At 43.0% G+C, this 26,732-nt stretch overlaps 1 protein-coding gene across 3 annotated transcripts in view; it reads left to right on the top strand.

The window, feature by feature from the left end:
• Positions 1–26,732, top strand: part of UBE2H (ubiquitin conjugating enzyme E2 H) — a 112,563-nt gene that overhangs the window by 30,253 nt on the left and 55,578 nt on the right. The window lies entirely within an intron of this gene.

Here is a 26,732-nt window from a genome sequence, read left to right as displayed (position 1 = left end):
TTTTCCTGTTTTACGGAGAAGAAACCTGAGGCTTAAGCCCTTGTCTCTTGCCAAGCAAGCGGCAGATCTGCTTGAACTCAGGCCTTCTGGTTCTGAAACTGAACTTTGTTTAATAGTACTGATACTTCCCCAGACCAGGGCCAGGAGGTTAGAGAGTCCACTCAGAGGAGAGCTGTAATTTATTCTTGAGAGGCTCATCTTGAAACCAGAATCGAAACCTGGGTCAATCTGGACCGGAAAAGCCTGTGTCCTTTCCATTGTGTGTGTCACATTCCCTCTTAGAGTATATCACTATGTCTGATTTGCAGAGATCTTTTATTTCTTTTCCTCCTTTCGGTTTTTGGGTCATACCCAGAAGTGTGTAGGGTTTGTTCCGAGTTCTTTGCTCAGGGATTACTCCTGGTTAGGGTTAGGGTTAGGATTCCAAACTCACAGTGACCCCTGTCAATCCTAAAACAGTGGTGGTGCTCATGGGATCTTTTGCAGTGTTAGGGAACATGCCCTGGTTGGTCATGTGCAAGGCAAGTGTGTTACCCCCATACAACCTCTCTGGCCTCTCTTCATTACTTGTATTATGACTTCAGTCTGTAGAGGGGTTTGTAGATGTGGGTTTGGCCACATCCAGCAATGCTTAGGGCTTACTTCTGGCTCTGTGCTCAGGGATCACTCCTGGCGAGCTCGGATGCCAGGAATTGAACCCACGTGGACCACATGTGAGGCAAATGCTGTACCTGCTGTACTATTACTCCAGTCCCCTGGAGGGGGCATTTAATAAGTTCCTTTGTGGACTGAAGAGAGCCTGCCATGCCTAGCATAAGACTGATTGCAACCTTGGTTTGAATTCTTGTGCTGTCTGTGATCCCTTAAGCCATGCTTCCTGCATGTAGAGCCAGATGTGGGCCACCAAAAATGTTTGCAAGGTGGTATTTGGAACTCCGCATACGGGGGTACAATCTCATTGGGGTCCTCAGTTTATACCTGTGGCAACCTGGGTTCTGAGCCCTTCTCTGCGTTATTGAAGACAAGAAGCAACTTTGGGCTCTAGTTTCCAGATTCCACAGGTAGGTGTTGCCTTGATGTAGGTAGCAAACTCTGCAGTCTGGGCTTGGGGTAAGCCCTCCCGGAACAGCTCTGCTTCTGAGTGTGACTGACCTGCTCACTCCTCTCCTCCCGTCATCCCCATGATGACCTGATCCGAGGCCCAGTTTCCTCATCTATGAAATGCTGGTGGGTGCCTTCATGTCGTTGTAGGGATTGAGTGAGATGCACAGTCCGGAAGGCTCAACTCTGGGCCTAGTGTAGGGGTGGCATGGAGGGAGTGTTGGCCTACACGTTGGAGAGGCTGACAGCATATGTCTGCTCTGTGGTCCTGGCCTTTTTCCTGGTTTTTGGCAAAGGTTAATGCTTTCTGGAGTAGCCTATAATATAACGTTCTGAGTTGGATATAAATTTAGGATTCCCTTTATTTGGTAGTCATATGTAAGTCAGTAAAGTGCCTTGTAATTTAAACACTATGTGCTTCAATTATATGCTGTAAATTTTCATATGTTTTAATACCTGGACTTTAATAGGATATGCATTGGGTCATATTGAACAAAAATTTTTAAAGGTTGGGCATAAATTTTGTGAGCCTTGTACGTTCTTGTTGCATTCATGGTGAACAGGTACTTACTATTTCTGAGGTGAAAAAACTGAAGTAGGGATGGTCTTTACCGAGGGTTTGTACAATAAAAATTTTCACATGCATTTCTATCTCATCCTGTGTCCTACATCTCTCTCTGTAGGTTGATACCAATGTTTTTAAAGGCTGGTTTTCCCAACCTTTATTCTTAGCCTTTTTTTCCCCACATAACAAACCTTTTGCTATAAAATGATTTATGTGTGGGCCCCGTCTTCCAAACATCTCTCCCAATAGGCCCTTGAACTTCTGATTGTGATTTCAGAACTTGATCCTGTAGGTTATTTTTGTGTGTTTACTCATGTGCTACTCAAATGGGAAATGGGTTTGTCCCTTAACACCCTCATCCTGTTTATTCTGGTCTGTTCTAATCTTTATTCTTCCCCGTCTCTTCAGTCCTATCACCTTTGCTTATTCAGGCCTTGGGTGCTTGTATGACCCAGTTTTTTAAGAAAAAAAAAAATCATGATTTTAGGGCCCTCAATATCCAGTCTCATTCCAATCTGCCTTTAATTGATGTAGTTCCAGGTGGGATCTTGGCACTTTCTGTTTAGGACCCTCTTCAGTGCCTGTGGTTTAAAGTCTTAATCCTGGTATAAATTTGATGGAAGAAGGCTGTGTCTCCTACCCTGAAGATCCAAGGTGGGGTCTCCCCCGTCTCAGAGGACTGTCCCCAGCTCTTCTATGTGAACCTTTTGTTCCTCTACCTGCTGACTTTGCCTTATTGTCTGTTCCTCCTGACTTCTGCATCTTCCTTGCAGCCTCTTTTGAACTTCCTCTGTCTCCATATTTGCTTTTTCCTGTCCTCCACAGGTTTTACCTTTGTTTGCCCCCAAGATAAGAGTTTTAGCACACAGTTTGTGATTTCAACTCCCTCTTTGAAACTGCTCTCCGGGGGCTGGAGAGATAGCACAGCGGGTAGGGCGTTTGCCTTGCACGCCGCTGACCCGGGTTCAAATCCCAGCATCCCATATGGTCCCCTGAGCACAGCCAAAGGTAATTCCTGAGTGCAGAACCAGGAGTAACCCCTGTGCGTTGCCAGGTGTGACCCAAAAAGCAAAAAAAGAAACTGCTCTCCAGAGAACAGATCCTCTATCTTTCATACCTCTATTCTGCCTGCTAGGGTGCTGCAGCTGGGCAGGGATTGAGTAATGCATGCATGTATGGTGCCGGGGATCAGACCCAGGTCTTCTGCATGCGGAACATGCTCTTTACTGTTGATCTGTCTGGCCCTGGACATGGCATTTTGAAGAATGGTCAATAGTTACTAATTAAGAGGTGACCATGTGCACATTTTTCATTCCCTTTTGGGGTGTTTTTACTCCTACACCAGAGAATTAAAAAGCCTAAAGAGGCTGTAGCTTGTGTATGCTCAGGTGGTAGAGTTTGATGTGCTCAAAGGGGCCCTGAGTTTGATTCTTGACACTCCTACTCCCCCCATACATACCCCCCAGAAAGAAAAAAATGGGAAAAAGTGGTGGTTCTTGGGGTAGGGTTTGTCATATTGGTGGACAGGCTTGGGGTTACACCCAGTGGAGCTTGGGGGCCCTGGGCTGCCTCCAGTAACGATTGGTTCTATGGTGCTTTGGAACCATACCCAATTAAAATTGGGGGGTGGAGAATATGGTGCCAAGGAATCAGAGTATAGGTTTAGCACACTTAGACACACTTGGCACAGTGACTTTTGAACACAGACTTATTTCTGTTCACTTCTCCTACCTGATACCTATTCCTCATATTACACAGGCCTTATGATCCATATGTCTTATTTTTCCTTCCTCTCAGAGAGACCTTATGGACAGTGAGGTTCAGTTTGATGTCTGTATCTTCCTTTACAAGTCTAAGTGCATTTACTTTTACTAGTTTTTTTCAAATTCTAATGAGTTAAATTGTCTTTTTAACATCAGAATTAAAATGGTTTACTTCTTGAGCTTATTTACTTGAGCCTGGGAGTTAAATCCTCATGGACTTGTACCTGCTGTGGAAACTTCATCTTAAACATCTCTCAGAGCCAAAAGGTTCTCTGCACCAAATTTCTTGACTTTCCAGAAAAGAGACTCAGGAGCAGGAGCTCTAGAAAGGCAACTTTACTTTCTTGGGAAGAAGCCCCGGTTGACCCATGGAAGGAGCTAATTTTTCTATCTCTGTAACTAAACCAGAAGGGTTCAAACAATTATGTCATATTTAGAAGTATATTTTGCGAAGTTTTGAATCTCAACCTATACAGATAGTTGGGACCTCTAAAGAAATCTCCTTATTAGTAAACAAATGTTCCATAATCTGCATAACAAATGAGCCGTTTTGTCAGATGTGCAATAGGCATCTGTAAATGAATAGTTATTGAAAGTAAAGTGGTTAAGACAAGTTCATCTTTTCACAGTAGGGTTTCTTTTTTCAGAAAACCCTCTTTATAGAAATGCAGCTAGTTTGAACTAGGAAAGCATATTCCAGTAATAGGCCAGAGCAAATTAGCCTTTATTATAATGGAATGAATGCTGGAATTTTGTGTGTGTGTGTGCATTGTCTTCATCAATTGGTCTTAGTACCAGGAGAACCACATAATAGCTAGAAAACCCTGATTGAGACTTGCAGAGAAAGGTGCTGTCTTATTCATGGGCATGCTTTAGTTCTTGAAGCTAATAAAATACCGACTCTGAAATCTTGGATTTTTTTTTTCTGGTAACCTGCTTATGGTAAAATGAAGACGTGCTGCTTGAGAACTGGTCATTAGTTTGAATTAGAGGGCACAGTCGGGGCGTCTCCATTCATGCTCATTCAGACAAGAGCTCGTATAGAATTGATCGAGTGGTGTGCTGCTGAATGTGGAGCAGTTGCCCGGGGTGAGACGGGATGGAACAGAACCCTGATTTACAGGTTTGCCTGATGTCTGAGGTTGTGAATTCTCCAAGATAATCTGGCTTCACACCCCTAATGTGATGTCACTAAATTTGCAGTTGGTTTGAGAGGCATGTACCAGCTGACTGTGGCTATTAATCTCAGCTTTCAGTTGTTCAGAATTTTCATAGCCTCTCTCTCTATATATGTATGTATATATATAACAGTGTGATTTTAATATTTTATTCCTGTATTTGTCCTTTCTTTTTCTTTCTTTCTTTTCTTTTTTTTTTTTTTTTGCTTTATGGGTCACACCTGGCAATGCACAGGGGTTACTCCTGGCTCTGCACTCAGGAATCACCCCTGGTGGTGCTCAGAGAACCATATGGGATACTGGGAATCAAACCCTGGTCGGCCGCATGCAAGGCAAACTCCCTACCCACTGTACTATTGCTCCAGCCCCCTGTCCTTTCATTTTTAAATTTAAAACATTTTATTTATTTTGGGGCAGGGATCTTAAACCACTCTAGGTGGTCCTCAGATATACTCCTGGCTCTGTACTCAGGAGACCGCTTGTAGTGCCAGAAATCTTACCAGGTCCCATGCAAGGCAAGTGCCTTGACTCTGTATTCACTCTTTGGCTCCCCCTTTTGTGTAAGCTTGACTCATATAAGGTAAAGGTGGGCTGTAGCTCAGTGGTAAAATACATGCCCTGTTTGAATGGGGCCCTGGGTTTCATCCCCAGCAATGGACACATATAATTGGTTTACAGTAAATTCAGCAGTTTCAAGTATGTGTAAGTATATATAATGTGTTGAATTTTGATAAATGTATGCATAATTGTAACACCATTTACATAAAATTGTTGGATTTTTTTTTTTCTTTTAACTTTTGCTTTGTATTCACCTTCATCCCTGTGTGCCTAAACTCATTGCTAGTTACAGGATAGTTTACAAGACTTTGTGGTCTAGTCCTGAACCGTCCTATCTGCTTCTCTGGCCTGGTAGTCTGCTCTATTTCCAGTGTAGTTTTATTTATGGTTCACTCTCAGTGGTGGGCATTGCCCCTGGAAGTGTTCCGGAAACTATGCCATGCCAGGAATCTAACCTGGGCGTTGAGCATACAAAGTAAGCACTTTTTTTTTTGTTTTGTTTTCACTTTGGGGCCACACCCATCAGTGGTCAGGAATTGCTCCTGGTGGTGCAACGGGGTTAAGGGTGGAGGTTCGACGGATGGACCATATGGGATGTTGGGGATCAAACCAGGGCTGGCTGGGGTGCAAGGCAAACGCCCTGCACTCTGTGCTATCTCTCTGGCCCCACAAAAGATACTCGGACCTCCATGAACCTTTTTATTCCAAACTGCTCAGCTGCTTGTTAGTGCAGTTTTTGTGTCAGTGCCTTTGCTTATGTCTCTGCTCACTTGTAATACTCTAGCACCTCACCTTCCTCCTTTCCTTAAAGTCTGGCTCAGATTCTTATTTTTTTTTTCTTTTCTTACACAATTTTGTGATTGCCCCCATCATCTGTTCTGTTCTTCCACACTATTGGCACTTAACCTTGCAATTCGTATGGAAGCTCCAGGACTTTTCTTAGTAGCCTCATGGGTCTCCCTAACACAATTGCTAGCACTGATAAGGAAATGTTGCTCAACTCGATTTTTAGCACTTGACCTTGCTTTTATTTATTTTTTGCTTTTTTGGGGTCACACCCGGAGATGCACAGGGGTTCCTCCTGGCTCATGCACTCAGGAATTACCTCTGGCGGTGCTCAGGGGACCATATGGGATGCTAGGAATCGAACTCGGGTCAGCCACATGGAAGGCAAACGCCCTACCCACTATGCTATCACTCCAGCCCTTTGACCTTGCTTTAAAAAGGAAGATGGAAATGATTTTCGATGGCTCCTTGGTGACTTCTACCTCTGTGAGCCACAAACCCATTGACACTCTTTGGGATATCTCTAGCACTCTTTTGGTCTCAGAGACCTCTTAGAGGATGGAGGTTTGGTTAATCACTTAGTGCAAAGGCGTCAGTAAGGTCCCAAATCCAGTGGTAGTCACTACAGTGTACCTAGGAAATTCACACAAAGGTGTTTGGACTTTGAACACTTGGCATGATTTAAATGTGTAAAGTTAGGTTCCAACTGAAAATTCTTTGTTCCTTTGAATTGGCTTTATTTCACATTGTGGAGTATTGGTAAGTCAATAGGGTGTATCTCACTGATTTCCTTCCTGTCCCAGGAAGGTGTATTTGAAAGAACGACACCCCCTCTTCCCCCAGTAAATTTACTGTAAGCAACTTGTCTTTTTTTTTTTTTTGGTTTTTGGGTCACACCTGGCAATGCACAGGGGTTACTCCTGGCTCTGCACTCAGGAATTACCCCTGGCCGTGCTCAGGGGACCATGTGGGATGCTGGGATTTGAACCCGGGTCGGCCGCGTGCAAGGCAAACGCCCTACCCGCTGTGTTATCTCTCCAGCCCCAGCAACTTGTCTTTTAAAACTTGTATTTTATCAGTAAATAATTATGAGTGTATTTCTTAAAATTTGGCCTTGAATGATAACAAGTATTTAAAACAATTCTAGGTTGTTTCTCTTTCAGTTGGTCTTACAGTTTCTCCACTTCTGTCCTTTAAGTAGAAATGCGCTTGCTCAGGTTTCGTAGCTGGTCCTCATCTCTTGTTAGTTGACATACTTTTCATCTGTTACTGCCCGAATACCGTGTCTCCAGACTGAAAATTCCTTATCGCTCGGGTTCCAGTCTCGTCTGGCCAAGTGCCTAGGACATCTCCTCTTAGCTGCCCTTCAGGGACTCCAGATTGAGCCTCTCCTAAGTGGGACAGTTGCTCTGCCAGTCTCCTGCCCGCTCCGCACTGCTCTTGCTCTTGCTGTGTGATGCTGCCATCATTGTATAACTCATGCCAAGGGGGCTGCAGAGATGGTACAGCATTATGTCACTTGCCACGTGAATGGCTGAGCCCCGTCTGATCCCTGCACTGCATGTCATGTTTGAGCACCAGCAGGAGTGATCCCTGAGCAGAGCCAAGTGTGACCCCCAAACCGAAGCAAATAGTCCCCCCATCTCTAAAAATAAAATAGACCCCTCAAGCCCTAAACCCTTGGAAGCATGGGTTGACTTGTCCCTCTGTTATCATCATCTTTCCGTAGTTATCAAAGACACCTCAAACATTTTCCTTCGGTTCTTTGCCTGCTCGCTGTTTGAACTCAGGTTAATCTATACCTTCCTTTGTTGGGCGAGGGTTTCCACACCCTCCTCGTAAGAGGTGAGTGAAAAGCAGGCCCATTTCCCTGGCTTCAGGTCAGCCAGTAGCTCAGACTGAAAGGCAACTTGAGAAACTTGGTATGTGCTTTTCAGAGTGTACCGTGTGAATTCAGTGTGGAGCTCAGCATTGAGCCAGGAGCCCCTGCCGTGGCTGGGGTATTGGAGGAGCAGTCGGAACAGACAAGAGGGATGAGTGAAGCGGTTATTAACGCCTGTCATGATCGGCTTAGACTGCCGCCTCATGACTGCGATCCTTCGTTGCCAGGAAACTCCGGTCTCTGAGCAGTAGCTACTTCTCCCCTGCCCTGCTGCTTCAGTGGCTTTTCTCACCTTCATGCCCACTCTGTTGCTTGTAGGGCAGGCTTGTGGTCCTAGGATACCTTGTTTCTGTACATTATCAATATATTTATGCCAACTCTGCGTGAGTTTTGCTACTTGGGAAGCCAGGCCTTCCTTATCCTTCAGATGACTTGCCACCCATCTCAGTCCTGTGTGGGCCTCAGTTGAACTCTGAGGGCCATTTTGTTACATGTTTAGAGACAAGTGTTCCTGTAACTGGCATGTCAGAACAAAAGGCTCAGTGAGTCCTGGGTTCGGCAGTCCTCTGCCACCGGAGAGCACCCTTCACCTTCCCCATCCTCCTTGGTTGGAGCCTTCTCTGGATGCTTCCATTGTACCCATGGGCAGTGCTGATTGCGACCCTCCCGTGTGTTGCTCTCTGGCGCTTGTGTACATGTCTGAATGTAGGCCCTCTGACTTCAGATCCTGGCACCCAGTCACATGATCGATTCTGCCAGTATTGCGTGCCCATGAAGTGCCAGGCAAAGAATGCAACAGGTAACGGCCCCCGCCTTTTAGGAATATGAATCTGTTGGGAGGAGACGAAGGATATAAAAAAAAAGAAAAATGCAACTTCCTGAGTAAAGGAAGGACCTATAAGGAAATGGATGATATTTTTGGAGTTGAGAAGGCTGAGATTGGGAATTGCAGGGTTGCTGTTGGAAGGTATACTTTAGTGTTCAGAAAGGTTTCTGAGGAGCTGGCAGGATAAGAAGAGAGACGCTCTCAGTAGGAAGCGGGAGGTTAGATTAGTGAGAAGGAACCATCAAGGAGAGAGATTACTGTTTTTAGGAAATGAAGGAGGACTAGTGGGCCTGGCTGGGGAGAGGGAGCACTCCGCAGCCTCAGGAGACAGTGTCAAGTTGTGGCCGAGGAGGAGATAAATTAAACAGCTTTTGAGATGGCTCATAGAGAACAAGAGTTTCATTTGGATCGAGCCCTTGGTTATAGGCTAGAGCTTGTGCTTTATTTTGTGAGGGGAGTGGGGCTGGAACTGGCTCACACTCTGCTCAGGGCCTGTTCCTGGCTCTGTTCAAGTGTCTCCTGGTGGTGCTCAGAAGACCATCTGTGGTGCTGGGGATTTGAACCTGGGTCAGCCTCATGCTTGGCAAGCACCTTACCCGCTATTCTGTCTCCCCAACCTCTGGAACTTGTGCTTGTGCTTTATTTGGTTTGTTTGGGGGCTGCACCTGGGCTTACTCCTAGCTCTACACTAAGGGATCGCTCCTGGAAGTGCTTGTGGGGACCATTTGCGCTGCTTGAGGAGGAGCCTGCGTCGGCTGTATGCAAGGTAGGCACCTTCCGTACTGTACTGTCTCTGAACTTGGTGTTTGAAATATTTTATATAGTCTTTCCTGGAAAGTTTGATACCTACAAAGAGGCTTAGAATTTTTTTCCTAATGGGAGACATACTTGTTTCCGTGTTTGAGTTTGCATGACTAGGGAGCCTTTGGTGTAGCCGCATAGCCCTGCCTTATCCCAAAGTGTTCATTGACGCTTCTTGAGCATCATTATGTTCTGCTGGTTGATCTGCTGTGTCAGCACAGCCCTTGAGCTAAAGTCATTAATCTATTATGACATCTAAACATCTGAGAACTCGTTCAAGAGAAGATGGCTGCGTGAATACTGTCTCTGTATGATCTGAGTTGGTTGATACTTTATCTTCAATCATTATATTTTCTGTAAGTGTAAGCAAGCCTTCTCTTCTTACTATCTTGCAACCCTGTTTTGTGCCCTGCACTCTCTGTATGTGCATGATTGAGCTTTATGAGAAGCAGAATATTGAGTAGAGGAGCCTGACTTATCACCAACAGTCTTTGGAAAACTTCAGTGTCTGGGCATTGTATCTTTGCAGTGGAAAAAGGACTGCATGAGGTTGCTGAGAGGACCAAGGGAAGTTTCTGTCATCTGTAAGAGACTACATCTCTTGGTAGAGGCTTGATAAATACAGGACATGGGTTTATGTTCACCCTGTGGGGCAAATGTGATCATCTCCATTTCTGCAGAAGAGGGTGCAGGGAGCAGAACAGGTACGGTGGTGGAAATGCCAGGTGCAGAGAACATTGCACTTGATCTAGGCTGGAGCATCTCATCTCAGTGAGCGTACTCACCAGAGTGGGGTCTTGTCCATCCGCAGGTTCTGATTTGCTTCTCACAGGATGGGGTACAGTTTCTGCTTTCTTCTCCAGCCCCACCACCTTGAATAGCTAATTCCTTGGGTTCTTGCTGGGAAAGTGGTGTGGCTTGGCTCCGCTCTGCTCTGTTCTGACTCTTAGCTCCTGTCAGTGGAACAGGAGCTTTAGCGAAGTACCTGTAAATTATTTATTTTTTGGCAGGGGGGCACAGCTGGTAGTGCTCAGGGCCTACTCCTGGGTCTGCTTTCAGGGATCACTCCTTCAGGCCCTGGGGGGACCATTTCTGATGCTGGGGATGGAACCTGAATCAGCCTTGTGTGAGGCAAGCACCCTACCCGCTGTACTATCTCCCTGGTCCTTCCCTGTAAGTTACTTAACATATTCCTTAGACTAATGAGAATCTGGAGGAGTATTTTGCTTACTTACTAGAACCTTATATGCTTGGTGTCCCCCAGCCCCTTCATGCGGCTGGCCCTGGTTCAGTCCCTGACATTGTCTGTGGTACTCAGAGCACCTTCAAGAATGATCCCTGAGCACAGCCAGGTGTGGTACAAAAGCCATTAAAGCAAAAAGAAATGGGGCATGATTCAATCATTTGAAGCAGACTGTGGGATGATTACTTGGTGTCCAGTCAATTTATACTCGGTGTCAGTTTACACTCAGTGCCCTTGACACCCTTGTGTAACCCACCACTGGCCTCCTCTTCCTGCCTTCCCTTGTATTTTTGTTAGATCACTGTCCTCTGTCCCATCTACCAGGTTGGAAAACAGCTATTCTTGAGGCTTTCTCTCTCTCACATGCAATGAAACGTCGGGTTTGCTCCATCTTATGACTCGTGTTGAAATGTCTCTGTATAGTCAGCTGGCCTTTCCCCTGCCTGGTCTACTGTGGGGTGCTGCGGTCCTGCTAGGATTCGTCTGAATCTGGATAAGTTGAGTATGTCCCACCCCTCCCTTCTGTGGTCTCCCTAGTGGTAATACAGTATGGCCAAGAGCAGAGACTTGAACTGGATATCCAACCTGGGTTCCGGTCCTGTGAGCCTGGGCAGGTTACTTAACGTGTCTTTGCAATAACAGCTTATCTTTCTGGGTTGTTTCGAGGCTTATACATTAGTTCAGAAGACTTGGGGCCTGGCACATTTTGAGTGCTGAAAGCACAAGCTGCTTGTTAATATTTGTGACTTCAAAGGGGAAGTAGCAATAAAAAAAGCTGGGGACGTTTTGCAGCAGCCTAACAGTTGGGTCGAATGCTATCTCTGGTACAAGTTATAGGTTAATAATCTCATTAGCAATTGCTAGGCTCTGTACCAGGTATATTACAGGTAAAAAGTCACGTATATGCTTAACTCCTCTCAAGATCGAAGAGATGTCATTTCAGCTATGGCGGTCAGGAAGATAGTCATCTCCCAAGTCCATTAGGCTACGGGATGGACCCTGTTACATCTGAGGGCACTGTTTTGGAGTATAAATAATAACCAGTACTGAGCCTTCATTGAATTCTTTGATAAATTTACTCCCTTTTTATGCTGAGGGAAGCCACGGCACACAGAGGTTAAGTGATCCACCCAGAGCATATGGCAAGTAATTGAGCAAGTCAGAGCAAGCTAAGGAGTCCGTTCAGACCTCTCGGATTCTGGGTTTCCTCTGCTGTGCAGTCTGCCCTGGGAAAAGAGCGCCTTTTCCCCAGAGAGGAAGGGAACTCTGGAGCCAGGGGGGTTGTCAAGCTGAGTGGCAGGGAGGGAATTGGGTAGTAGGACTTAATTTGTTGTCCTGTCATTCCACAGCCCGTGACTTTTCAGTCCTGGATTGTCTGTCTAGATAATGCTGATATTGGAATGTTAATTAAAGGAATGTTAATGATTCCTTTGTAACAGTGTCAGTCCGGGGCAGATGGCACCCAAGTATTGATCTGTCTGCTTGCCTTTTCTTAACCTGCATATCCACTAGTCACCTTTTGCCATCCAGCTGCATTAACTTAGGGAGAGTAGCTGCCCCGTCCAGCCAAGGAGCAAGAACTGTGAACTTGGAAGAGAAAACATGGTGATGTAGATACCCTTTTTTGATGTGAAGTCCTTCCTTTCAGAGGAGAGACAAATTGATAGGCACACTGATTCCATGTTTGCTTAGTTTCTTAAGGCAATGATTCTTTGGGGAAAAATACTAAAAAGGAAAACATGATACTGGGACTGGAGCAGTAATACATCGGGTAGGATGTTTGCCTTGCACGCAGCTGACCAGTGTTCGATTCCCAGCATCTCTTATGGTCCCCTGAGCACCACCAGCAGTAATTCCTGAGTGTAAAGCCAAGAGTAACTCCGGTGCATTGCCAGGTGTGACCAAAAAAGAAGAAAAAGATTCTGCAGTAAATAATACTTATGTGACCATTATGGTAATCTCAAGTATCAGTGTAACCAACAAAAAAAGATGTAGTTACATTCCCTGGATAGAGATTGTAGGGCTGAAGGTAAAAATCCTGATATTCCATAGTAAGAATACTGTCTGGCTATTTTGAAACTTGGGAATCCACTAACATATTATGTAGGCTGTATGGATGGTAACTACCATTCCTTTATTTTCTGTAAGACCTCTCTTGTTTTAAGCCTTCTATGGTATAGCTCGTATAATTGGAAGACTAACACTACACATTTCTTAAAAAATTTGATCTGATGAGGAATCCAAACCTGTTTAATCCTCTTATGAGAATTCATTACTTTGTATACCATAATGGCAGAGGTAATTTGGTAAAGAAGTTGCTTGGAATATCAGGGTGTGGGGCTGGAGAGCTAGTGCAACAGGGAAGGAGTTTGCCTTGCACACAGTTGACCTGGTTTGATCCCCAGCACCCCATACCATCTCCGGAGCCTGCCAAGAGTGATCCCTGAGCGCTGAGTGTGGCCCCCTAAAACAAAGTGGTGCTGGTGATGATGTAGCTTAGTGGTAGAGGAAATGCCTTGCAGAAGTCTGTGGGCTCGGTCCCTAGACAATCCCCTCCCCCCAGGTCAGTTTACCTAAGAAATAAGAAATTAACCTCACATTCAATATTAGACATACTTAAAGTATTTAGAGAGAAAGGGAGGATATTGTGTCTGAATAGCAATTGGATAGTGTTTAAAGATAGATTTGTTTTTGAAACTAACGCCAGGATGAGAAAGTACAGAGGTCAGAGTACGGAGTTCAAAGAAATGTCCTTACAGGTGACTGCAGCCACAATAATGGTTTGAATCCTGCCGGAAATGTTGCAGTACCAGTATTGGGTCAGGAGGTGACAAAAAGAGGTTGCCTCCTGGGAGAGTTGCTAGAAAATTCCTTTTGAAGGACATTTGAGCATACGGTATATCAAATTTTGGAAATTGGAAAATGGATAACCATAAGGACTAGAGAAATGGTATAGGGCTAAGGCACTTGTTTGCACAAGGCTGCTTCGGGTTCAGTCCCTAGCACTGCCAGGAGTGACCCCAAGCACAGCCAGCCCTCTGAAACCCTTCCACCAGACACACCAAAAAAAAATTAGAGTTCAAGAAAAGGTGATGGGGAGGATTGCTTTGATACCACTCATGTCTTAAAAGGTGGTGTTTTTTATAAGCCCCTACTTCACAAACTCCCACTTGACAAGAGAATGGGATGGCGTTAGTCCAGAGGGCTTCTTAGCCCTGTGCTGGGCCTCTTCACGGAGCCGCCAGATAACTCTTGGTCTCGCTCTGGCACCTCGGAAGACCAGCCCGTCCTGTTTGTCTTCAAAGTGAAAATAAGAGAGAGGGAAGCCTAGTAGTTCTGCTCCTGGAGTTTCTTACTCTGTAGTCCCCACTGTTGTTTGGGTCTAGGTTTGGTTTTTGATTTGCTAAATAGCTTTGATTTTTTTTTTTTCCTTACATTGTTTAATCAGGAAACACTTTGTGAGAAACTTGCTTTTGATTTCCGTCCCATACTTCGTAACAATACAACCTTTATTTTTTCACTGTTGATGCATATTTGTCTCAGACTTTGAGAAAATCACCTGATGGAAAATTAAAGATTATGTTGTAATATATATTATATATATATTTGTATGTATGTGTATGTTCGAGCCACACCCAGTGGTGCTCCTGAGAGGGGATCAGGGGACCATATGTGGTGCTGGGATTGAACCCAGTTGAGCTGTGTGTGTAAGACAAGCACTTTCCCACTATAGTACCATTTGACCTCAGGATACTATTTTAAACAATTTAATTAATTGGTCAGTTTATTTGATTTGGGGGCCACATGTGGCAATGCTCAGGTTATTCCTGGCTTTGCTCTCAGGAATTACTTCTGGCATTGCTTGGGGGACTATATGGGATGCTGGGGTCGAACACAGATCAGTCTCATGCAAGGCAAACACCCTGTCCGCTATACTATTGCTCCTGCCCCTGAACAATTATTTTAATTGAAGGTAATTATAAATAAATCTTTTAATATTCTCATGAATTAAGAAATGAAGGCATAAGATTTGAGATAAATTTATATACAGTCTAAAAGTAAGGACTTTCAATCTATAGTTAACTTTAACATGGTACAGATCTGAGAAACTATCGAACTTTTGTCTTTTCTACCTAGTCAAACTTTTACTTTTGAGTTGAACAAATGTCATTTCCAAAGGTGTATATTGGAAGTTCACAAAAGTTGCGCCTTTTACTTGTTCGATAATTATTTTTTAAAGTTTTCTTTTTATGCAAAAATACTAGGCCAGCTTTCCTGTTGTTTCACTGCCATGTTTCTCTTCTTATTTTTAAGTTTTTTCTTTTTTCCTTGAACTGTGATTTACAAAGTTATTAATAAAATATTCAACACCAATCCCTCCACCATTGTTCCCATACTCCCTCCCCACTCTTACGCCTGTCAACGTGATAGGCACATCAGAGTTCCAGTGGTTGCAGCTTAGGTCTCATGTTTTCCGTGTTGTTGAGTCTGTGTTTTGGATATATGACTGCATCATTCTCCCACATCAGTATAATGAAGCCCTGCTGCCTGTTCACCCATCACTTCCTATTCTCTTCTTCCCCCCTTGATTTCTTTCCTTCCCTGTTCTCCTCTAAAACTGGAATCAAGGGTGATCTATCATTGCGCTATTTCTTGATTGTACACAGGACCCTTATGTGTTAATCATATGTATTGGGCGCTGAGCTCTGTCACCTGTTGCTTGTATGATGCTTAAAATAGCTTCACCTCTCATATCACATTGCACACCTAATTTACAGTTAACTTTAACCTCACATTTCTTGACTTTCCAGGATTTTGTGGTGCTTTATTCATATTGAGTCTTATAGTATCTTGTTTCTTTAAAAGCAACCTTTTTCCACTTTAAATTTAATTTCTTCCAACTGGGGATGTGGATCAATTGCCTAGAGTACATACCTTTCACATGTATGATCAGTGCCTGCAGACACACATTAAAATTTTGTATTTTGGCTTATTTTCACCAGGGATTTTTTTTTTAAACAAAAAAACAACTTTGGCCGGAGTAATAGTATAGCAGGTAGGACATTTGCCTTGCGTGCAGCTGAGTCAGGTTCGATTCCTGGTATCCCATGTGGTCCCCCGAGCACCACCAGAGGCAATTTCTGAGTGCAGAGCCAGGAGTAAACCCCTGATCATTGCCAGATGTGACCAAAAAGAAAAAAATAAATAAATAAACTTTATCTGTAGAAAGGTTTATTTAAAAAAAAAAAATCCAGTTAATTATTTATTAAAATAAACACAGGCAACTTGTAAAAGGCTACTTGTTAGTTCTAAATATTTGCCTACTTTTTTCTGTTTTACAAATAGGATTTTAATCAAAAGCTAGCTGGTGTTTTTCATATCACTTTAGATACTTTCACTACCAAGTGGAGGCTATTGATAGAGGCTATTTACCTGATAGCCTCCATTAAATTTACAGCAGTCATTGCTGCTACCTTTTAAGGTCTTCAGCAGGTAATAGAAACTGGCTCCTGTGGGAGCACAGGTACTCATTTGTTGTAGAATGCAGTTTTCCTTATGGGGACCCCCCACTTTTGAGTTCGTATTCCATTCACAGAGTTACCTGTAATTTTGCTTTCTCCAGTATAAGATCTGAGCAGTGACCTCGCGCCTATTCTCTTCTTTGCCCCGTGTATTGCTTCATTTATTTATTTATTTATTTATTTGCTTTCTGTGTCACCTGGCGATGCTCAGGGGTTACTCCTGGCTCTGCACTCAGGAATTACTCCTGGCGGTGCTCAGGGGACCATATGGGATACTGGGAATCAAGCCCAGGTCGGCCGTGTGCAAGGCAAACACCCTACCCGCTGTGCTATTGCTCTAGCCCCGCCCCGTGTATTGCTTTAAAAGAACAAGTCTGTGCTGCTGTATTTCCTTTCAATTGTTAGGAACTCGAAGTTGAGTTTTTATTAATGCCATTTTATGTTTGACACCTGCTCTACATAGTGAATATGAAGTCATCAATGAAAAAACCAATTGTTGGTCACTCAAATTTTCTTTGGGGGGGTGGGATTTGGGTCACATCTGGCGATGCACAGGGGTTACTCCTGGCTCATGCACTCAGGAATTACTCCTGGCGGTGCTCGGGGGACCATATGGAATGCTGGGAATTGAACCCGGGTCAGCCACATGCAAGGCAAACGCCCTACCCACTGTGCTATTGCTCCAGCCCCTGGTCACTCAAATTTGAGATATGAAGGGAGACACTGACCAGCACTCAAGAACAATGACTTGAAGTTTTTTCCAATTTTGAGGCCACATCTAGCTGTGCTCAGGAATATGGATTTAAAAGGCCATGTTTGGACTAGAGAGAAAGGACAGCTGGTAGGGCACTTACTTTGCATGCAGTCCACCCGAGTTCAATCTCCAGCATCCCCAGATGGTCCCCTGAGCGCCACCAGGAGTGATCCTCGAGCACAGAGCTGTAAATCCTGAGCACCACTAGGTGCGGCCCCAAACAAATTTAAAAGGCCACACTCATTGTGTGTGTATGGAGGGTACCTCTCCCTTATATAATTTGGGAGGTGGGGTTGGACTACACTTGGTCATGCTCAGGAGCTATTCCTCGCTCTGTGCTCAAGGGACTGAGCATGCTGGGGACCAAACTGGGTTTGTCACATGCAAGGCAAACACCTTTACCCCTGTATTATCTACCCTCTGCCTCCCCTTTTTCTGTTTGAGTTTTAATGTTTGCTATAAGAAATTTTTCCTTTAGTGGCCAGTTAGGTAGTACAGTGGGTAGCGTGCTCTCCGTATGGGTCCCCAGAGCCCTTCCAGAGTGATTCCTGAACGCAGAGCCAGGTGTAAGCCTTGAGCACTGTAGGATATGGCAAAAAAACAAATTTCTGTTTGAGAGTACTAAAGTCATAAACTGCGGATGAGGAAATCATTGGTTTTTAGAGTCAAAACTCAGAAATGAGCCAGTGGAAAAGGAGAGGGAGAGGAGACAACCCTGACCTGGCAGACAGCCCAGCCCTGGTTTTGTGGACTTGGATCTTTGTACAGGGCGCTCCGTGGCTTTGGGATCTAGAGACTGGACCACATATCAGCTCAGTTTCTGTGATCCAGAAACTGGGTCTTTTCCATGTTGTTCATCTGCTGAATGGGTACCACTACTTGTTTGGATTTTTTTTTTTTGATTAATTTTTACACATTGCTTTGCAGTTGTAATGTACTATATGTCACTTGAAGAGTGCCAAAGAAAATATTTCCTTTAAAATGTCACTGCTTACTGTGAATGATTCACATACGCCTTGATTAGAATGTCTGTGGGTAGGGATTATTAAACACTTAGCTTAATTTTATTTTCATCGGGTAGTGTTGGGTAAAAGCTGTTTGGTATTTAAAATGATTAAAGTAAATTTTCAGAGTTGAAGAAAAAAAGCTTATTATAACACTGTAATATACCAAGTTGTTCATAGTACAGTTATTGCAGGCATTAAATATTGCAACACCAATCCCATCACCAGTGCGTCTGTCCTTCCATCAGTGTCCCTAGTTTCCCATCTATCACCCCAACCTGCGCCCTTGAAGGCACAAATTTTATATTTTTGTTACAATACAAAAGCAAATGGAATGACCAAAACTTAGATCACTCAAAGTCAATTTGTGATAATTGTTAATAATTCACAATGTTTTTACTAAAGTCATCTGAGGATTTTACTGGAATAGTTGGTGCTGGTTGAGCCTTCTGTGCTGTACTGTTTCTGCCCATGGAGCTTGGTCGTCTTCTCTGCAACTTTCTCCCCAAACTTGCTATGACAGTACCATGAAATTTGGAGATACTTATCCAGCCAGCCACGCTATCCAGGAGCTATAAGCTTGATCTATAGTGTGACACACCCCCTTTTTAAAAGATGACATTTTCTTAAATATTCTTGTCACACTTAAGAAAGTAAACAACTTTGGAGGTAGATGATTTGCTTTTAATCTGCTATAGGTTTTAATTTTGAACCTGGCTATAACAAGGAAACCAGTTATGAAAATTGGGGCTCTTAAGGAACTGCTTATGAGTTGAGTAATACCTGCTTTAGATAGGTAATAATTCATATACATGGGTTTATAAATTTTCAATTAAAAGTAAACAAATGTCTAGTCATTAAAGAGCTATTTTTATTTTATTGCTAACCTTCTGACAACACATACTGAGAGGTACTTAACTGGGATTTGAGCTTTTTAGGAAAGAGATCTCGGGCTGGAGAGATAGTGCAGCATGTACAGCTCTTGCCTTAAATGTGGCCTGCTCAGGCTTGAGCCCTGGCACCACATGTGGTCCCCTCAGCAGCTACTGTTCTGATGCCTCAGTGCAGAACCAGGAGTAAGCTGTAATGAGCACTGCTAGGTACTACCCCCAAACCAAAATGATCAAACCCCCTTCCTCCCACAGATAAAAAAAAAAATCTCTGTTTCATGGGCTGGAGCAATAGCACAATGGGTAGGGCATTTGCCTTTCACTCGGCTGACCCGGCTTCGATTCCTCCATCTCTCTCGGAGAGCCCAGCAAGCTACCGAGAGTATCCCGCCCACACGGCAGAGCCTGGCAAGCTCCCCGTGGCATATTCAATATGCCAAAAACAGTAACAAGAAGTCTCACAATGGAAACGTTCCTGGTACCCGCTTAAGCAAATCAGTGAGCAACAGAATTGCAGTGACACTGACAGTGATTTGTGTTTCACATATTTTCGTGTTCCCAAAATTGTGTCATTATTTTAGCTATTTCCTTTTGTTTCTTCTCTTGCTTTTTCCTGAAGCTGGGTTATCTGACACTCTGACTTTATAAATCTGCTTTATAGAGTATTTTGCAGGAGGTTGGAGCTTAGATTTTCTGTTTTTCAGACGCACTTTCTTTTATCCTGATGCATACTAGAAATCATTTTTCATAGCAGACCTCTTAATTTTTCACTCCTATCATTTGGGTGTCTGGTAGAGTAGAATAATAGATCCAGAAAGAGGAGAGCAATTGTCTGCCATAGAGGCAGGGTAAAGACTGAGATGGAAGTGGAGGTGGACAGTTGGGACATTGGTGGTGGAGGGATGGGCGATCGATCACTGTGTAGCTGAATCTCAAACATGAAAGTTTTCTAACTGTATCTCACGGTGGCTCAATAAAAAAATCTAAAGAAAAAAGGAAAGTTAGGGGCCAGAGAGACTGACCGGCTGGCCTTGACACGTGGCCAGCCCAGGTTCAGTGTGCATATTGCTAGGAGTGATCCCTGAGCACCATCTGGAGTGGCCCAAAACAACAAACAAGTTTTGCTTAAGTACATTTTAGCAAGCATTCTATATATTTTTCTTGGGAAAAAGTTTGAATTTTTTTTGTGTGTGTCAAATGCTGGGCAGGCACCTTTGTGTATCTCTTACTCTTCCAGCAATACTGTGAATAAGAGTGATAGCTCCTTCCCCAATCTCTTTTTTAAGAGATTAGGAAACGGGCTCTTAATTTATTGATTTCCAAGTGACACCTGAGTTTTCCAATTGGGTGTAATACATTGCCACTTGAATTTTCCATTTATATTTCAAATATTGTGTGTTCAAATCGTCTCCTACAAAAAAAATAAAACTTGTTTCCTGCTCGCACGTTTTGCCATTTGTAGTCTCACATCACCTGTCTGACAAGGCTAACACTATATTTAGACCTGACTTGCAGGCGGGAGCAGGCTGTGATTTCATTTGAATGTCCAGTTTGTCAATAATGAGTCCCCATTCTGGACTGGGCACTCCGCTAGGGTTTGAGAAGGCAACTGTGAACAAAAGTTAGCCCCTGCCCTCCTGGAGTGTGCTTTATGTTAGGTAGAAAGAGGTAATTCGCTTACATGAAAGGAAAATGCATCACTTGGAGGAAGTGTCAAGATTGTGGTTTCGAGGAGGGTGGGCCCAGGAGGCCCAGGCGGCCCAGGCAAGAAGCTCCTTTGCTTTGTTTACACTTGGAAATTGGCTTGACCTATAACACTGTAGGGTTTTTTTGTTTTTTTTTTCTTAAAATCTTAGTACTAGTGCTTTTTGTTGGCTGTGTCTTGTCTGGGCAGTTGCAAAGCCCACGAAATTTCCCATTTGATCTCCTCCATCATTCCCATAGCTGTTATTTTAGGTGAGGCCTTACACATTTCTGCTCCTCAGTTTTATCCCTTTTGATCACACTGTCAGTCTTCCATACCGCATCTTGGTTATCTTTGTCAGAGCACAGTTATGCTCCCTGTGCAAAGAAATGCTGATTGTTTCCCCCACTGACCAGCTAAAATTTGTGCTTCAGGGCCCATTGTTTTCTGTTCTTGGCCTGCTTTCTAATGCTCCCTGGGGCCACTCATAAAATCCCTGTTCTGTGCTCCCATCCAGTGCTTTTCTTTCTGTCTTTGCTTTAAAGTCTTTTCTCCACCCCTACACATCCTGGTCATGCTGCTCTTAGGTGATATATAAGTGATTACTTGTATAGTATACTTTCCATTCTCTACTCCTAAACTGGAAGTTATATCTATTATAAATGGGTGTCCTATTGTACGGTTTTGCTTTGTTTTTTTATTCTGGTACATATGACAGCCTCCTGGATCTGGGTTCAAGCATCATTCCTGGTGGTGCTCAGGGCAGTATTGGAAGGCAGCTACCTGGGGATTGAATTTGGGTAGCTCTACCCTGGCATTGAACTTGGACCATACACTTAAAGGCAAGCTACCCATGGCATATTTGATATGCTAAAAATAAATAACAGCAAGTCTTACAGTGGAGACATTAACTGGTACCCGCTCGAGCAAATCGATGAGCAACAGGACGACAGTGCTATAGTGCATCTCTGGTGCCCTTGCTAAGCTTTCATTTAGAAAGCGTGCTTGAAGATTAGTTTTTGTCTATATCTTTGTCCTTATCTGGGAGGTATATAAAATAGTAATTCAACTTCAGTGGAAGTGATGCCTGTGATCTTCTATTAGCCCTATATATTCTCCATATCTCAGTTTAATAGGTTTCTATTTATTCATGTGGGAAGATTTAAGATGTTAATTTCGCAGAGGTTACAGTGAGTAAATCTGCTTGAACTTTGGAGATGCCACACACGCATATATTTTGTTAATTGCTCCTGCTACTGTATTCCTTTCTCCCAGATTGAGAAGGAATCAAACATGAATAAAATCATGTTATTCTTTATAAATAGATATAGTTCTTTGCTGGTAGAAGCTATCTCCCCCCCCCCCCCGTCGTCCTACTGTCTTTCCTCATTTTCCCTCTTTTATTCTTGATAGCTTTTAATTTTGTTTTTATATTGGGATGAAAGTTCCTCCTTTACCTATAAATACATTTTTTAGGGGCCAGAGAAATAGTATAGCAGACAGTGTGGGTTTGATTCCCCAGCACCATTCATGGTCCCTTGACCCCACCAGAGGTGATCCCGGAGTACAGAGCCATGAGTAAGCCTAGAACACAGCCAGATGTGGACCCCCTAAAACGAAACACAAGCCATAACATGCTGCCTTTAAACATTAAGATTTTTTGCCTCAACAGGATCCTTTGCTTTTTACAGATCCATTTTCCTCTATAAATTAAACAAAAGCACATCTTTATTTTTTTTTCCCCAAAGGCTGTTTGTCATGGATCTGCCAAAACCAGAATCATTGCTCCTTCGTGGGCTTGGGTTTTTCTAGACATCCTTAAGAAACAACTTAAATTTGATAACTTTAGAATGCCAGCTGACAGCGCTGGCAGAAAATTTACTTTCAATATGTACTTTTTACTCAACGTCCAGTCAGTAATTATTGATGCAAGGCTTGTATAATTTCCTTAACACACTCTTTTAAGTACCCACACTGGGTTATTCTGAGGCAGATTCAACACACAAGATTTTTAGTTTGAATTCTTTATAAACATAACCTAACGTACTATTTTTCGTATGTCGTACATTGATGATGTAGCAGAATCACTGTTTTTTACTAGGAAAGCTAGGTAGTAAAGCTAGCCGAGTTTCTTCAACTTTGAGTGGATTAATCTGCAGATTGGAGAGAGACAGGTCTGATGGTAGAGCTCACTGAGACACAAATTGCTTCTGTCCCCGAGAAGGCAGAAGTCATGTGACTACTCCTCCCTGGAAACAATGCAGGGAGGCCACCTTCTCCTGTTTCATAAATTCATTATCAGTCAACCCAGGGAACAATGCTGTCGGAAGCCTGGGGCCTGCGCCTGTGAACATCAGTCCTGTGACACAGACTGCTTGGCTCCCTTTCTGGAAAAATCCAGGACTATATAAAAATCATTTCTAAAGTCCCGATAGACAGGTTTTGCCAAGAATGCCAGTTATCTCTTGACAGTTTGGTATTAGCCTTTAAATATTAGATTGTGTAATCATAATGCCATTCAGGGAAAATAAGGTGGTGGGTAGCTGGCATTTTAAAAGTGAAACGAACTTGGGTTCCTGGTAGTGTTAATCATTGTTCCACTAAAAGTGATGATACTCCTTAGTAGTAAAAAGCTAAATAGAAAGCAGTATTTTGCAGCTTGGATCACAGGTAAACAAAATGAGATTTATTGGGTTTATTTAACACATTTCTATCAGAACAGTATCTGAAAGGTATTTTAAATCTCTTTATGCTTTGAAAATGAGAAGATTTTGAAGAAACCTTCTGCTTTTTTTTTTGGGGGGGGGGAGTCACACCCAGCAGTGCTCAAGGGTTACTCCTGGTGGTCCTCAGGGGACCATATGGGATGCCAGGGATCAAACCTAGGTCGGCAGTGTGACCCGCTGTACTATTGCTCCAGCCCCAATTGAAGAAAATTTCTGGTGAGTTCCCGCTTACCTACTTGTCTGACCAGTACATCTCAGAAGTAGATCATTATTTTTGTCATTGTAACTTGCCTTAGTATTGACTTCCTTGGCCTTGACTTTGCAACATAAATACACATGGGCATCAGCAGTCAAGTCATTGCATACTTTTTGTGGGCAAGTCATTTGTGGTGATGGAACAGTTTAATTTTTTTTTTGTATGTTTTTACCCCACTTTTATTTAAACACCGTGGTTTACAAAGTTGTTCATGGTGATTGGAACAGCTTATTTTTAATGCAATGTTTTTCTTTCAGCTAAACTTAAATTCATTTTTCTTCCATCTGATTTAGTGTTCGGACCATTTAAAAGCAGTGTAAATTTATTTAGCACAGCTTCTCATTTTGCCAACTTGGTAGAAATTTTAAAGGTTTCATTCCGTTTACATTTAGCTACTCCTATGAAGTGGACTATGAGCACTCTTTAATTTTCAGTATAATGTGTAATTTGAGACAGACTCAGTGTACTTGGAATGTGGGCACCAAGGATAGTGGGAAAAGCAGGGTTTGTTGCATTTTAGATTTCATTTTAATATGGCTAGTAGGAGAATCTTCTTTGGAAAGTAGATAATAACATAGTCTTAAATCCAAACAGATCACAAATTGGAAGAAACCCAGATTTATTGCAGAGGCTAGAAAAGATACGTTTAGTTTTCTAGAGATTTCCCATGTGAATAACTCATCACTTCCATTATTAAGAAGTTGTTACAAAGATGTCACAGCAAATTCTGATGGGTAGGGCATACTGCTTTTACAGTTTTATATTGTAAAGTCATTTAACTTGCTTTTGTTAAAACTCATTTATTCTTCTGTGCTCCATTCTTTGAGTTTCTTAATTTAGTTTTGCATATTTTTCTTGTCACTCCTTTGTGCATTTGACTACTTTGGGGTGCCCAGAGGGATTCAGAACATTAATTGCAACCTTGTGTGAAGTGGGTTCTTGATAAATGCTTAGATTATTTCCATAACCTATTCTAGTAAGTATATTTCTAGTAAGCATTAGCCAATGTATCAGGATACCTTGTTATATTTTTTGTAAACTTTTGTATTAATAATCTACAGAAAGTTAACAGATGATTCTTATGTAACTCAAACCATTTTTTAATCATTTTTTAAAACCGTGTAAATGGGACAATACACACCTTCCAGATTCCCCCTCAGAGCCAAACCCCTTTCCAGTTGTCACAGTGCCCACAAGGGTAACTCCTATCCTAATTTCTGACACACTGATTGATGTGCCTGCTGGAAATGTATGGAAGTGGAATCAAACTATGTTCTCTTTTGTATCTGTTTCCTGTTCCTGGCTGTAATGTCTGAGATAATCAATTTATGGTGGCCATATTTTTCCCCCTGATACTCTGTTGGGTATCTGTGTATCTGCGCCACTATTGATGAACTTTGGGATTGCCATCTAAGTTTTGGATAGTGAAGAGTACTGGGAGTGTTGTTAGAGGGGTCCGAGTAAATGGAGCACATGCTGATGAGTGGAGGCCCCACGTGGTCACAGTAGTCTGACCTGTACCCATCAGCAGGCCTTGGCTGCTTACTTATATATTTTGGGTGAAGTAAAAAAGTTTTCATTGAAAGAAATTTACAGATGGGGGTAGGAGAATGGGGGGGAAGGGAAGGAGGGAGAGAGAGAAAGAGTGGAAAAGCAAAGCAGGCCCTGGCTATTTTTAAAAACAACCTAATGGAAGAAAAGTTTGAACAAGAGTAATAAATTAGTGGTAAGTTTTGAAATCTAGTGCTAAATTTGTCTTCAGGATTTCTAATTTATACTCCTTTGGGCACTGGGTTTTATTCAGCTCTTTAATCTTTATCAACCTACAGGGAAAAGTTCTTTTTACTCTGAGTTGAAATTTTTCATCTCAATTTTGCTCGTTTTAATGTTTGTCACTTGGCTCTGCTGGCCTTTTTGTTGGAGTGTTTGTAATTATTAATACTTTGTAATGACTCCTTATTTAAAAATTTTTATAGTTTTTAGGGGCAGGGCACAGATTGGGGCACAGAGATCACTCCAGGGCTTGGGGGACCATAGGGGGTGCTGGGGGTGGAACCTGGTCGTCTTCCAAGCATCTTACCCACTGTACTATCTCTGTGATCCATTTGTTTTTGCGTAGAGGTATTGAGTGTGTATGTTTCCCTCACTAATATTTCCCCCTCGTTAAGACCATTGGTTTCTGGTGTTGATGTCCCTGTTAAAGACTTTCCCTACCACTAAGATTATTTGTAAAGTCCTTTTCCTCCGAGGGTTGGTTTTTCACGTTTACTTTTGTTTCTCGTAATTCTATTTCACTTTTTGTTTCACTAACACAAGTGAGTGTCTTTATAAAATTTTAGAACAATCATAGCATATACTTTATCAGCACAAGTTTGGAGTATTTCACAATGTCAGAGGATAGCCGAGCAGCAGGAATTTAGTATACCAGAGTGCACGCGTGTCATTTGACCAAGTGTGACTTGAAGCCAATTTTCCTTTGCATGCTCCAGTCTGCATACCCCACTCCCCTAGTACTGCTGCATATAACCCCGAGTGGCCTCCAGCAGTTCTGGGTCCAAGCAACACTGCAGAGTCAGGCCTGAAAATGGAGCGATCACACTTGCCAACTGGTTGGGTATTGCTGGTAGTGGCCCCTCAGCCCCCTGAACACTCTCAGAAGAGCTCTCTTCCCCCCTGCACATCCCCACCTCCAAAAAAGGGTACTGAGTTTATGTTAAAGACCGAGGATTTAGGCTGGGTAAGAAAATAAAGGGAAAGCTTAAGGGATTTATTGTCAGTTGTGTACCTGCAAAATGCACTTTTGTCCCTTTTACCCATTTAACCCAATTAGTCCTCATGGAAATCCTACGAAATGGGAAATGGTGTTTTCCGCAGTTTGCTAGAGAGCAAAGTCTCAGGTACTTTCCTCGAGGCTTACCCAGTTAATGGCAAAATGGCAGTTCAGGAATTTCAACCCAGACTCTGAATTTATTTATTTTTTTATTTTTTTATTTTTTGCTTTTTGGGTCACACCTGGCGATGCACAGGGGTTACTCCTGGCTCTGCACTCAGGAATCACTCCTGGCGGTGCTCAGGGGACCATATGGGATGCTGGGAATCGAACCCGGGTCGACCGCGTGCAAGGCAAACGCCCTACCCGCTGTGCTATCACTCCAGCCCCCAGACTCTGAATTTAAAGCTTCTCCATATTCTT

Source organism: Sorex araneus, chromosome 1, assembly GCF_027595985.1.
Source record: "Sorex araneus isolate mSorAra2 chromosome 1, mSorAra2.pri, whole genome shotgun sequence".
NCBI classification, from domain to species: Eukaryota; Metazoa; Chordata; class Mammalia; order Eulipotyphla; family Soricidae; genus Sorex; species Sorex araneus.
Note: the sequence above shows the minus strand (reverse complement) of the source record. Positions and strands in the feature narration are given on the sequence as shown.